The sequence below is a fragment of the Pantherophis guttatus genome, chromosome 4 (genome assembly GCF_059756535.1).
Source record: "Pantherophis guttatus breed Tessera chromosome 4, ASM5975653v1, whole genome shotgun sequence".
Classification (NCBI taxonomy): domain Eukaryota; kingdom Metazoa; phylum Chordata; class Lepidosauria; order Squamata; family Colubridae; genus Pantherophis; species Pantherophis guttatus.
The window spans coordinates 63,506,943-63,519,226 of NC_142066.1; the positions used below are offsets into that span (position 1 = coordinate 63,506,943).

At 39.9% G+C, this 12,284-nt stretch overlaps 1 protein-coding gene across 7 annotated transcripts in view; it reads left to right on the forward strand.

Moving 5' to 3' along the window:
* EPHA5 (EPH receptor A5) overlaps positions 1-12,284 on the forward strand; it is a 193,613-nt gene that overhangs the window by 116,877 nt on the left and 64,452 nt on the right. The window lies entirely within an intron of this gene.

Consider the following 12,284-nt stretch of genomic DNA (forward strand, 5'->3'; position numbering starts at 1 on the left):
CAATATTCCCTCCGGTATCAGCCATCTAAAATTCACTCCATTTTTTATTAGTTATTTTGCCAGAAACTGATATTCCTTCCTTATTTCTCTAACTCTTCTTGGGATCTGTTTTAACACTATTATTTCTTTCCATTTGTTTTGTTGTTGTTGTTGTTGTTTTTTAATTTGATTTATATGCCGCCCTTCTCCGGAGATTCAGGGCGGCTTACAATGTGCTAAGCAATAGTTGTTGTTGTTTGTTTTTTTGTAAACAAGTTTTATTAGAATTTTTCTTTCATCATACATATTTTAGGAACAGAGTGTTGACCGGGTCACATCTTATACATCTTATATATATATATCAATCTTTATAATCTATTCAAATCTTCCCATTTTTTCTCTATTCATCTCTTTTATATATAATTCTTTATCACAAATTAATCATTTTTCACTATATCTAGTTATTTCAGCTTCTGCCATATTGTTCTTTTTTTTTCAAGTCCGTTTTACATATTTCCAATTTCCAATAATATTCTTTTTCCATATTTCTTTACCTTATCTTAATTTCTTCTTAATACATAAACAGTATCACTATCCACCCTTAATTCCTAATCTCTTACAATAACATCAATTAATTATCTTATTTCTCCATTACAAAATATATTTCTCAAAATCGCCATCCCACTTTTTAACATTTCAACTTTATCTCTTAATTTAAATTGTCTTCAAAATTAAACCAAATTGCCATTTCACATTTCATCACCTATTCTGTTTTACTATAAGCAATATACATCATCATATGCAAATCTTACATTAAAATCCTTTAATTTAGTTGACCATCCACAATTAATAATATTAATATAGTTCCTTTAAATCTACTAATATGTACCTTATTTCCCTTCCTCGTTTCCACTAATCTTCCCTTCTTTAACCATTTTCTCATAGTCTCTCCAAAATTCCACTTCTTGAAAATTTTCTCCTTTTATCCCATTCTCTTAACTTCTTCTTTTTCTTTTTCTTTCTATATTTTTATATTTATTATATCTTTTCTTCTGGATTCTTTTTCTCACTTTTAGATATATTATTCAAATAGTTCCATTTGTATTTTAAAGAATCATCTCTCGCTCTTTGTAGAATCTTTGCTTTTATTGTTGTTTTAGTGAATCTCACGTGTACCTCTCTAGGAAGTCTGTTTTTTGTCGCATAACTGGTATGAATTATAAATATTTCATCAATCTCAGCAAGAACTTTTTTTTTTGGTCACCTCTAGAGCATCCGCCAGCAGCTCTGCCAATATCTCCACTAGGTTTTCTCCCTTTTCTTCCTCAATATTCTGCAACCGCATGTAATAGTCAGCCCTATCCATCTCAAGTGACATTCTTCTTCTTTATTTCTTTTTATCTGCTAGGGTATGTCTGTAATCAATTTCTTCCACTCTTTTATCCTCTACTTTCCCTATTCTTTCCTTCATATCATCATGCAGGGCTTGGATCATAGCTTTCAATTCTGCCCACATCGTATTCATTTTCTCTTTCTGTAACATGGTATCCAATGACCTGGATATTGCTGACAATGATGCTGAAGATGGTGCAGATGGTGTTTTCTTCATTTTGAAATACATTACTTGTAATCCACAAAAAGTAGAGGATGAGGCTATTAATCATTAGTAGTACTCCAAGGGAAAGACAAAGGTATAAATTGTAATCCAAAAGTTATTAGACTTTTAGTCCCATCATTCTTGTTGTTATTCTTCAGGTTCTTCAAACACTAATCCTTGGTTTAAACCAAGGATGTCTGAAAGTAACAAAACGCAATCTTGCAAGATGCAGTATAAAATTAATTAATGTTCAGTAATGTTAATTGTGATTTAATTGAGTTCAGACTAAAGTAAGATATAACAAAATCCCCTAAATGGTTTTGTTTCTGCAGTTATTTAGATGTGATATGTTTATTGAACTTAAATAAGAAATCTGTTTTATATCACAAATTGCTTTTATTGAAAGGCTCTTTTGAAATGGTTTGTTGTATGACAGTAGAGGAAAGTGAGGCTTGTGTGAGATTGTGAAACTAGTTATGGGATTCTAAGTACCCTATTTGGTATTCAGATTCCTCCCTTATAGGCAAAGTTGATCTGAATAGTTGGCACTGTCTATTTTATCCTTCTCATTTTGTTGTTCTCTACAAATTGCAGTACAAACATGATAGTAAGGAAATAGAATAAGCTGGCAGGGGACAGCTGACACATCAATCTCAGGAACTAATACAGGTAATTCCCCAGGTACGAACGTTCATTTAGCGAATTTTTACAACAACAAATTTATTCAGAAAGGGTACTTACGTTAGAAATTCAAAACTGTGATCAAAAAGAAGTCTCTGCAGCCATGTGACTTGGATTCAGTCACTGCTGCAGCGATGGCAATTTTTAACTCTGTGACTTGTCTGTGGTTAGGTTTTTTTTCCCCCCCCCTTTGGTCCTTGGTGACATGGTCAAACAAGATCCGGTGATTTTTGCAGCTGGTGTGGCACCGAGGTTTTTTGGGTTTTTTTGCTGTTATGTGGGCTTGAGGACTTGTGCTAGAAATGAATGCTAGAATTGCTTCTGTACGTATTTTAAAATATTCTTTTTTGTTGTTCTATGTAATGTACAGTTTGTTTGTAAGCACTTTAGGAACTGCTCTGCTTTTTAAGTACTATACTATTGTGTTTGTAAGTACAGTATTTTGCAAAGATAAAGTTTGTTTGCATTTGCCTTAAAATGCTAGCCATCATCTACACAAACCATTCTATAATGTTGTGTTTCCTTGCTTTTATTTTGGAGATTAGTGTATATTACTATAGTTTGTAGGTTTTAAATTTAAATTTTAGAAGTTCCAGAAGTTGAGGGTGCCCCATCACTAGAAGCTTTTAAGAAGAGACTGGATAGGACTTTATCAGAAATACTCTCTTGTGATAGCAGTGGGTTAGACTAGATGACCTCAAAGTCCCTTCCATCTCTGTTACTGTTGCAAGCTGAGAGTTCTATAAATCCCTACCCCATCACCCTCTGTGCCTGGTTGGAGACTCATAAGTTAATTAGTGGCAAGTGTATTTTTTAAAAAGCAACTGCAATTGGAGAGTTCTGTGAATTACTGCTCCACCCCCTCTGGGTAGCTGTCTGAAGATGCTTGAGCTGACTAGCAGCAAATGGTTTGTTTTTTTTAAAAGCAAGTACAATCGGAGAGCTCTGCGAGCCTGCTTGGAGACAGTTTAGTTCCTCAGTGGAAGACTGCACCAGAAACAGCTGATAGGCGGCCACAGGAAAGCCCCTCAATTCAGTTAAGGAGGGCAGCAATCAATTAATGAATTGGAGGAAATAGTAAGTGATATCTTCATTCATTTAATGAACCATTTGATTCCATTAATGAATTTGATTTTAAAAATTCGTAAAATTGAGTCTGACTCATTTGCCGATGGGCAGACTCCATTAGATTCATACTTCGAGGACTATCTGTATATCACTCCTGAGAGTTTGCTTGTTTGTCCCCACTCTCCTTCTAATGGGTCAAATCATAGGGTAATATGTATTTATTGTATAATGTACTTGATGAAAATGCTTTCTATAATGTTTAAAAGTATCATAATTTCCAGATGCTATATTTATATTGCTTACATGTTCTATATGTCAACATTACTCATATACAAGAGACATCAGAAATAAGATAGCACAGAAAATCATTTGCAACATTGATATCCATTTTTGCATGTCTTATCTTCATCACAAGCCATCTGATGCTTGACTTGCACATTCATCCCCACTCCAGATGGTAGGATGTCTGTTACCAATGAATTATAACTCAGATGAATACTTTATGGTTTTATTTATAATTACCTGTTGTTAATTGGTTCTCTTAGCTGGTTACCAAGCTTTAAACAGTGTTTAGTAATCTAGAGAAATACATTATATATATCCATTAAAGGAAGAAATTGAATTGATAATAAAAAGATATTCTCCTTTTGGACTTCAGTCATGCATATGCATTTCAGCATATATGTATGTAAGTATAGATAAATGTATGTTATGTCTTTGAAGTTTAAACAATCTACTGGTTAGTTTACACAGATTCTTGTTGATATATTTTCAGATAGCCAATTAATAAATCCATTCATAAATGTATTTTAAAAAAGTCAAAATAGTCTTCAGTTTTTCTACCTCTTCCTGTAACTGATCCCCAGTGTACTGCAAAATATATACATATTATATTTAAAAATATATTACATCATTTTGGTAAAAGAGGGAAAAATTAGCATTAGGAAACCAACAATAGAAAACCCTCATATCTGCTTTAATCATCCTCCCTTGCATTTGTGAAATTAAAATTAATATAATTTTATTATTTATTATTAACCCCATCATGTCAGAAGTATTGTTTAAAGTACTTCCAGGTTCAAAGGATTAGCTGTATGGTCTTCTTTTTTGTCCCTGTCAAGGAGCTGGAGCAAATGACAGGAGCTCAACCCTGTCATGCAGCATCACTCAGATCTTGAACATACGCTTGCTAACTTCCAACTAGAGACCTAATTGCATTCCTTAATTATTATTAATTACTGGTTATATGATGACAATAATAACTAGAATAAATAATATTGAACTAGACAATAATGACTAAAATAAATCTAGTTTGTAGATTGGTTCTTAATTTGGATTGTTTTTCATTTTATACTGTTTTATTTCTGTTGCTGCAAATTAATATGTTTTGGTCAGCAGCCTTTCAAAAATAGATTTTTAAATCATGATCTGTCCACAGTCAAAGCTGTAGAAATTATTTTTCATATTTTAATTAAAAATTATACTACAACTCTGAACATTTAAGAGGATTCTCATAATAGCAATGTTGCTAAGATCATTGAAATGAGAATGAGTGAGAAAAATTACTAGGAACTCCACTGACTGTAGAGAGAAATTTGAACCTTGACTTTACAGTTCCAGGCTGACAGCTTCACTTCCATATAATTTTTTTTTCCTAATAAAAAAGAAGCAAAATCTTCTGTATTCAGATTAGTACTTGACCTAGCTAATAAAGCTTTTTTCCTGAACAATCCAAATCAAACTGAATGTGGATGTTGCCACTATTTGAGTAAGGTCAGTTTTTATAGGGACAAATAGTCCTATTCAAATGCCGATTGGTAGGACTAGCATAAATAGAACTGAATATCTATCACAGTGAAGTAGGGAGTTAATTTATTAGCCAAAGCATCTGAGGGTAGGACAAGAAGCAATGGATGGAACACATCAGAGGAAGATCCAACCTGGAACTAATAAGACATTTCCTGATAGAATAATTAATCAATAGAACAATTTGCCTTCTGAAGTTGTGAGTGCTCCATCGCTGGAGATTTTCAAGAAAAGATTGCACAGCCATTTATTCAGAATGGAGCAAAGTCTTCTGTTCTGGGCAGGGAGTTGGACTAGAAGATCTCCAAGATCTCTTCCAGTCCTATGATTCTATGATTCTATATTGACTTATTGGTAAACATTTTTTAAGAATACCACGAAAAGCATGCCAACCACAGATAAGCCATACCTCAGAAGTTTCACATGTTTTTCAATATATTCTAAACAACTCTAGGACTTGTATCAATAAATGTTGTTTTCCAGAACCAGAACCCATTTTAAACCTTCGCAACTGACTTACCTGCAAGTGACACATTTTTCATAGTATTTTGGTTAAAAATTTGATGGTCAGCTTATCTGCGATTGAATATAGGTACTTCAGAAAAGTCTGTATATTTCTTGATAAATCCATCCACAGATAAGTCAAACACAATTTTGGAAGTACACAGTATTTTGGAAGTTAAAATTCTCAGTTGATTCATTGCTACAGTACATACGGTTTTTAAGCAATTTTGAAATGTTGAGATTGGCCACTCTTTAGCTCTGCTGAAATATTATCTAATGACTTATGAGTTGTCTCTCTTCTAGTTATTCTCCCTTTAGTGCTGAGTATTTTTATTTTGAAAATCTATTCCACAAATGTCTCATTTGTGTTTTGATACTGTCTACCTGTCCTGGCTAACTACAGTTGTCTATATAAGGGTAGCATTTCTGAAAAAGACTCTGAGCATCAGTCTCCTTCCTAGCAATCTAAAGGTGGATTTCAAAACAGTATACAGTATATGTCATCAATACAAGCACATACTACAGTAGCTGGTTAAGTTCCGGTCATATGCACCAGACTCAAAGTTGTAGTCTATAACTTTCTATATCCCTAATGATCATCTACTGCTACTTAGAATTATATCCTTGGTATGAAAGAAAATTCGTCTAGGAGTGTGCCTGTTCTAAGGTTCAGTTTCCATTAACTTGAGGTGAAATTGAAATATTAACCAATTTCTGTTGGATTTTATTTTCATGAATCTTCCTAGGAAGGGATGAATTTGCCCACCTGTCTAGCAATATCTATATCTTATCCCAGTCCTTTCTCTAAAGGTCTTTATCCACCAACTTTTCCCTCAATTTCTTCCTAGATCACCTGAAGACCAAATGTCCCCCTGATATTTAACAATCCATTAACATCCATTAGCTATCTAGCAAATACATTTTTTAATATTTGCAATTTTGTGCCATTACTGGATTATCCTCACTCCACTGTTGGTTTTCTATTACCATTATACATTCATGGCTTTAAGGAAGACCATGACATAGAAATTACAGCTTGGGGTTGGAAATGCTATAGCATAACTATTGTTTTCTATTTGATGACTACAGATAGTAAAAAATGAATTCAGTCAAGTAACCAAGCATTTTGATGGATGATTTAATCATTTCAGGCGAAGTTAATGTTTTGTTATCTAATCCCAGAGGTATGTGATATGGTTATGATTGCCAGCTTGAGCTTCCCTCCTTTCCATTCCAGAATGCATTCTGTTACATAAGTCCAAAATAAACAACACTTCAGTAACTGGGTTTTAGCATTTGGTCTCATTTGAACTATTGTTCATTTTACAGCAGTCAAATAGAATGCTTGATAAAGATAAATCAGACTTTTGAAGAATCCTAGATTATTATGGGCAAATGTACTCAATAATAAACTAAGAATCCTGGTCTTAGGTCTGCCTTAGGTCTGCCTTTGTTCAAATCTTAAGAAAAAAAAAAACCCAACTCCATGGATTTAGAGAAAAGGTACTTTTAGTAAGAAAGAACTGATAGCAGCAAAAGCAAGGCAAGATCTGAGTAAAATCTGCACCAAGGTTACACATTGAAAGACATCCCAAGGTCCAGCACATAAGGACCAATCAGCATCCAATATAATGTTATGGGAAACCTCTTCAGCAGAGGATGGATGCCTCCAGAGGCCCAGGACAGTTGGACAGTTGGCCTTGGAAAAGTCCAAACAACTCCACTCCGTTGATGGGTAGCAAACCTCCATTCCAATTCTCACAGGAACACTTTACACCAACTCACTTCCCCTTCCCAAATGCCAAAACTTTTCTCCCCATTTCCATGGCAGCCAATGGCAAGCAAACTGAAAAATGCATGCTGGAGATCTGGGTGACTTATATTAAATAATATTTGCAAGGTAGTTTGAATATGAATAATTTCAAACTTGGAATAAACTTTTTTGTATTCCATAATTAAACAAAATATACTGCTTTTAAGAATTTTTTTTTGAGATAAAACAAACTCAGCTGTTTATAGAGTAAAACAAATGACAAATTTTGAATTTATGAATCATGAAACAAATAAATTGAATCACATTGTTTCAAGTGTTCTAGGCCAGAACATTATATAATGTGATTGGAATCTTTTAATTCTGGATTTTCCTGCATGGACTGTTCTTGAGTAGGAGACTGCAGAAATGTAGGTGACATATGGCATGGTAAAATTAGAGATTTTGGGATATGTTTATTTCTGTCTAATGGTCTCTGGATTTATGTAGATCTAGTAGACATAGCCAGTATAGCAACTGTTTCTCATAGTTGGGTTAACATTCATTTATTTTAGTTTTGAGAGCAAAGGGATTGTAAAAGCTGCTGTTCTTAAAGTTTTAATGTGAGATAAAGAAAATAAAGCAATTGATAGGTTCTCCTTGATTTGTTTTTTCCACAAACTATTCACCAGCTGCTGTCATTAACGTTGGTTGCAATGAGCTGACTTGGGGGAGGCAAATTTAAATGGCTAGAACAGTTTTCAGAAAGTTTTAGGTAAGTGCCCAAACTCTTTCAGACAGATTTAGTGCTAGTCTGGAACAGTGCTAAATTTGTATTTAAAATGGTCCTCAAAAGAGCTGACAATTAAGAAAGCAGTAATTGCTCTTACAAATGAAGAAGGCAGATATATGTATCCCAGGATAATGTTGCAGGTCAGTCACTGGGATATATGACCAGAGGTTTATATTTCCAAAGCTTTCAGCTTATGCTACAGCCCATCCTCAGGGAACTTCTCACTCTCCCGAATGTGTGCACTAGACTGTTCTATGTGTTGGAAGAAGTGTCCATGTGAGTTCAGTTCCAAGTGGGGAGAAAGACATGGAAACATGGAGGTTGTTTAGAAGGATGGTTTAATGGTGAACATGACCACATGGGTTTGAAGACCTGGGTAGCCACCACATGGAGGGGAGAGTGAGAGATATTTATACCCTTTCTGTTCCTGTGCAAGGGCATTTATCCTATTGGTTGCAGACTCCCATGTGGAGTCATGTTTGTCTGAATCGAGTTTGGTTGAACCTTGCTGGGTGTTGTAATGAAGGGGCTTGGTTGTGCCATGTGGTGAGTTCTGTTAGAGGATTTATCCTATTATGTCCTGAGAGTCATGTCTTAATCCCATCAGCCTGGAGCTGAGATCTTTTGTTTTGTAGATAGGTTGGCCTAGTCTTTCGTCTTGTAGATAAGCTGGCACCAAAATATCTGCTGTGGAGAGGGGTCTGAGACTGAGTTTGTTTCCTTTAAGATTTTTATTTCTCTTTTAGGGGAAATATTCTGCCTTTTTAATATTTCCCAGATATTTCATTCTTCTTCTAATAATAATAATAATAATTTTATTTCTATACCGCCCTTCTCCCGAAGGACTCAGGGCGGTGTACAGCCTATTTAAAAACACAAGACAAACATCAATTTAAAATTTAAAATTATTAAATAAATTTGGCTCCATTTAAAACCCCAGAAATTTAAAATACCCCAATTTAAAATTATCATGTCGATAGCCCGGCCTGGTGGAACAACAGGGTCTTCAGTGCACAGCGAAATACCCGGAGGTTGGAGATCTTACGTATTTCCGGGGGCAGTTCATTCCACAGGGCTGGGGCTCCCACAGAGAAGGCCCTCCCCCTGGGTGTCGCCAGCCAACATAACTTGGCCGATGGCACCCTGAGGAGGCCCTCTCTGTGGGAGCGAACTGGCCGGTGGGAGGCTATTGGTGGCAGAAATCGGTCTCAAAGGTACCCGGGTCCTGTGCCAAGGAGCGCTTTAAAGGTGGTAACCAGCACCTTGAATCGCACCCGGAAGACCACTGGGAGCCAGTGCAGCTCGCGCAGGAGGGGTGTCACATGGGCACAACGAGTTGCGCCCATAACCACCCGCGCGGCTGCATTCTGGACCAATTGGAGCCTCCGAGTGCTCTTCAAGGGGAGCCCCATGTAGAGAGCATTACAATAGTCCAGCCGGGAGGTGACAAGAGTGTGAGTGACCGTGCGCAAGGCGTCCCGGTCCAGAAAGGGCTGCAACTGGCGAATCAGGCGAACCTGATAAAAGGCCCCCCTGGCCACAGCCGTCATATGCTCTTCTAAAGACAGCGTGCATCCAGGAGGACACCCAGATTGCGAGCCCTCTCTGTGGGGGGCAAAGATTCACCCCCAATAGTCAGCGATGGCACCTGCTGACTATATCGGGACACCGGAAGCCACAGCCACTCAGTCTTGGAGGGGTTGAGTCTGAGCCTGTTTCTCCCCATCCAGACCCGCACGGCTTCCAGGCAGCGAGACATCACATCAAGGGCATCATTGGGTTGGTCTGGGGTGGAGATGTACAGCTGAGTATCATCAGCGTACAGATGACACTTCACCCCAAAACCATGGATGATCTCACCCAGCGGCTTCACATAAATGTTGAACAGAAGGGGTGAGAGGACCGACCCTTGCGGCACTCCCCATGTGAGGTGCCTCGAGATCAACTTCTGTCCCCCTGCCAACACAAACTGCGAGCGGTCGGAGAGGAAGGAGGAGAACCACCTCAAAACGGTGCCCCCTATTCCTAACCCCCTCAACCGCTGCAGCATGATACCATGGTCGTTGGTATCAAAAGCCGCTGAGAGATCTAATAGGACTAGGACAGAGGAGCAACCCCTGTCCCGAGCCCTCCAGAGATTATCCACCAACGCGACCAATGCCATTTCTGTGCTATACCCCTGCCTGAAGCCCGACTGGCATGGGTCCAGATAGATAGCTTCATCCAGGTGTCGGGGAAGCTGTTATGCCACCATGCTCTCAACAACCTTCGCCACAAAACGAAGGTTGGAGACCTGACGGTAGTTGGCTAATTCAGCCGGGTCCAGGGAAGGCTTCTTGAGGAGGGGCCTCACTACCGCCTCTTTCAAGGCGGCAGGAAAGGCGCCCTCACTCAGAGAAGCAGTTATAATCCCCTGGAGCCAGCCTTGTGTAACCTCCCGGGAGGCCAGTACCAACCAGGAGGGACACGGGTCCAATAAACACATGGCGGCACTAATCTTACCCAGAACCCTGTCCACATCCTCGGGAGCCACAGGATCAAACTCCTCCCAGATAATATTCTCAAGACCTACCCTCGTCTCCTCCCCTGGACTCATCCAATCGGAGTCCAAGCCATCCCAAATCCGAGCGACTTTATCATGCAGGAATTGCACAAAATCCTCAGCACGACCCTGCAAGGGATCTTCCCGCACTCCCCCCCGAAGAAGGGAGTGGGTCACCCTAAACAGGGCAGCTGGGCGGTTCTCTGCAGATGTGATAAGAGCAGAAAAATGGTTAGATTTCGCCGCTTTTATCGCCACTAGGTAGGTCTTGATATAAGACCTCACCTGTGTCCAGTCGGAATCGGATTGACTAGTCCTCCAAATGCTCTCTAGGCGTCTTTTCCGACGCTTCATCTCTCTCAGCTCCTCAGAGAACCAAGGAGCCAATTGAGATCGGCATCGGGTCAGAGGCCGCAAAGGCACGACGCGATCCAAAGCTCCGGCGGCCGCACTCTCCCAGGCGGCCACCAGCTCTTCAGTCGAGTCGTGTGTCAGAGTCTCAGGAAATGGCCTAAGCTCCATCAGGAACCTTTCGTGATCCATCAGGCGCCTGGGACGGAACCATCTGGTCAGTTCTGTCTCCCTGCGGCGGGGGGAAGCGGTAGGAAAGTCCAAGTGAAGGAGCGAATGATCTGTCCATGACAAGGGTTTAATATCTAGGTCCCCTCTACCAAGATCATTCAACCACTGACCAGAGACAAAAATCAAGTCCAGAGTGTGTCCCCCTATGTGAGTGGGGCCTTGAACTAACTGGGTCAGGTCCATGGCCGTCATGGAAGCCATGAACTCCCGAGCCACCTCTGACGCCTCACCCGCGGATGGAAGGTTGAAATCCCCCATGACAATAAATCTGGGGGTATCAACCGCCACCCCGGCAATGACGTCAAGTAGCTCGGGCAGGGTTGCTGCCACGTGGCAGGGAGCCAAGTACATAGTCAGCAAACCCATCTGCACCCCACGGCCCCACTTCACAAAAAGGGACTCACATCCGGCTATCTGATGAACAGTGGTCTCCCTCGGACAAAGACTTTCCCTAATAATCACCGCCACTCCCCCACCCCTCCCCTGGGCCCTTGGCTGATGAAATGCACGGAAACCTGGTGGGCACATTTTGATGAGGGGGACCCGCCCCCTTTTGGCCCAACCAGGTCTCCGTAATACCTGCCAGATCCGCACCCCCCTCCAAAATAAGATCACAAATGAGGGGGGCTTTATTAACAACTGACCTGGCATTACACAACATCAGCCGTGGACCCTGGGCCTGAGACTCTGCACAACCCAGGCCACGAGTCGCACATTGGAGGCCGGAGTGCACAATTGCTCGTAAACAGCGTGTGCGCACCCCCGACACATGATATGGCCCCCCTGCGCCCGTCATACCTGCCCCTCCCACTCATTATTTCAATTTCATTGCCCTTCCTGTTGCCCCCCTGTTCCCCGGATAAATTTCCTTTCCCAACCCCTCTGCTGCAACCAATCAACCTATCGCCCCGCTCAGTAGCTATCTGGACCCCCCCCCCAGGTCCACTTTTACAACCCCCTCCCTTCCTCCCGGGTCCCCTTA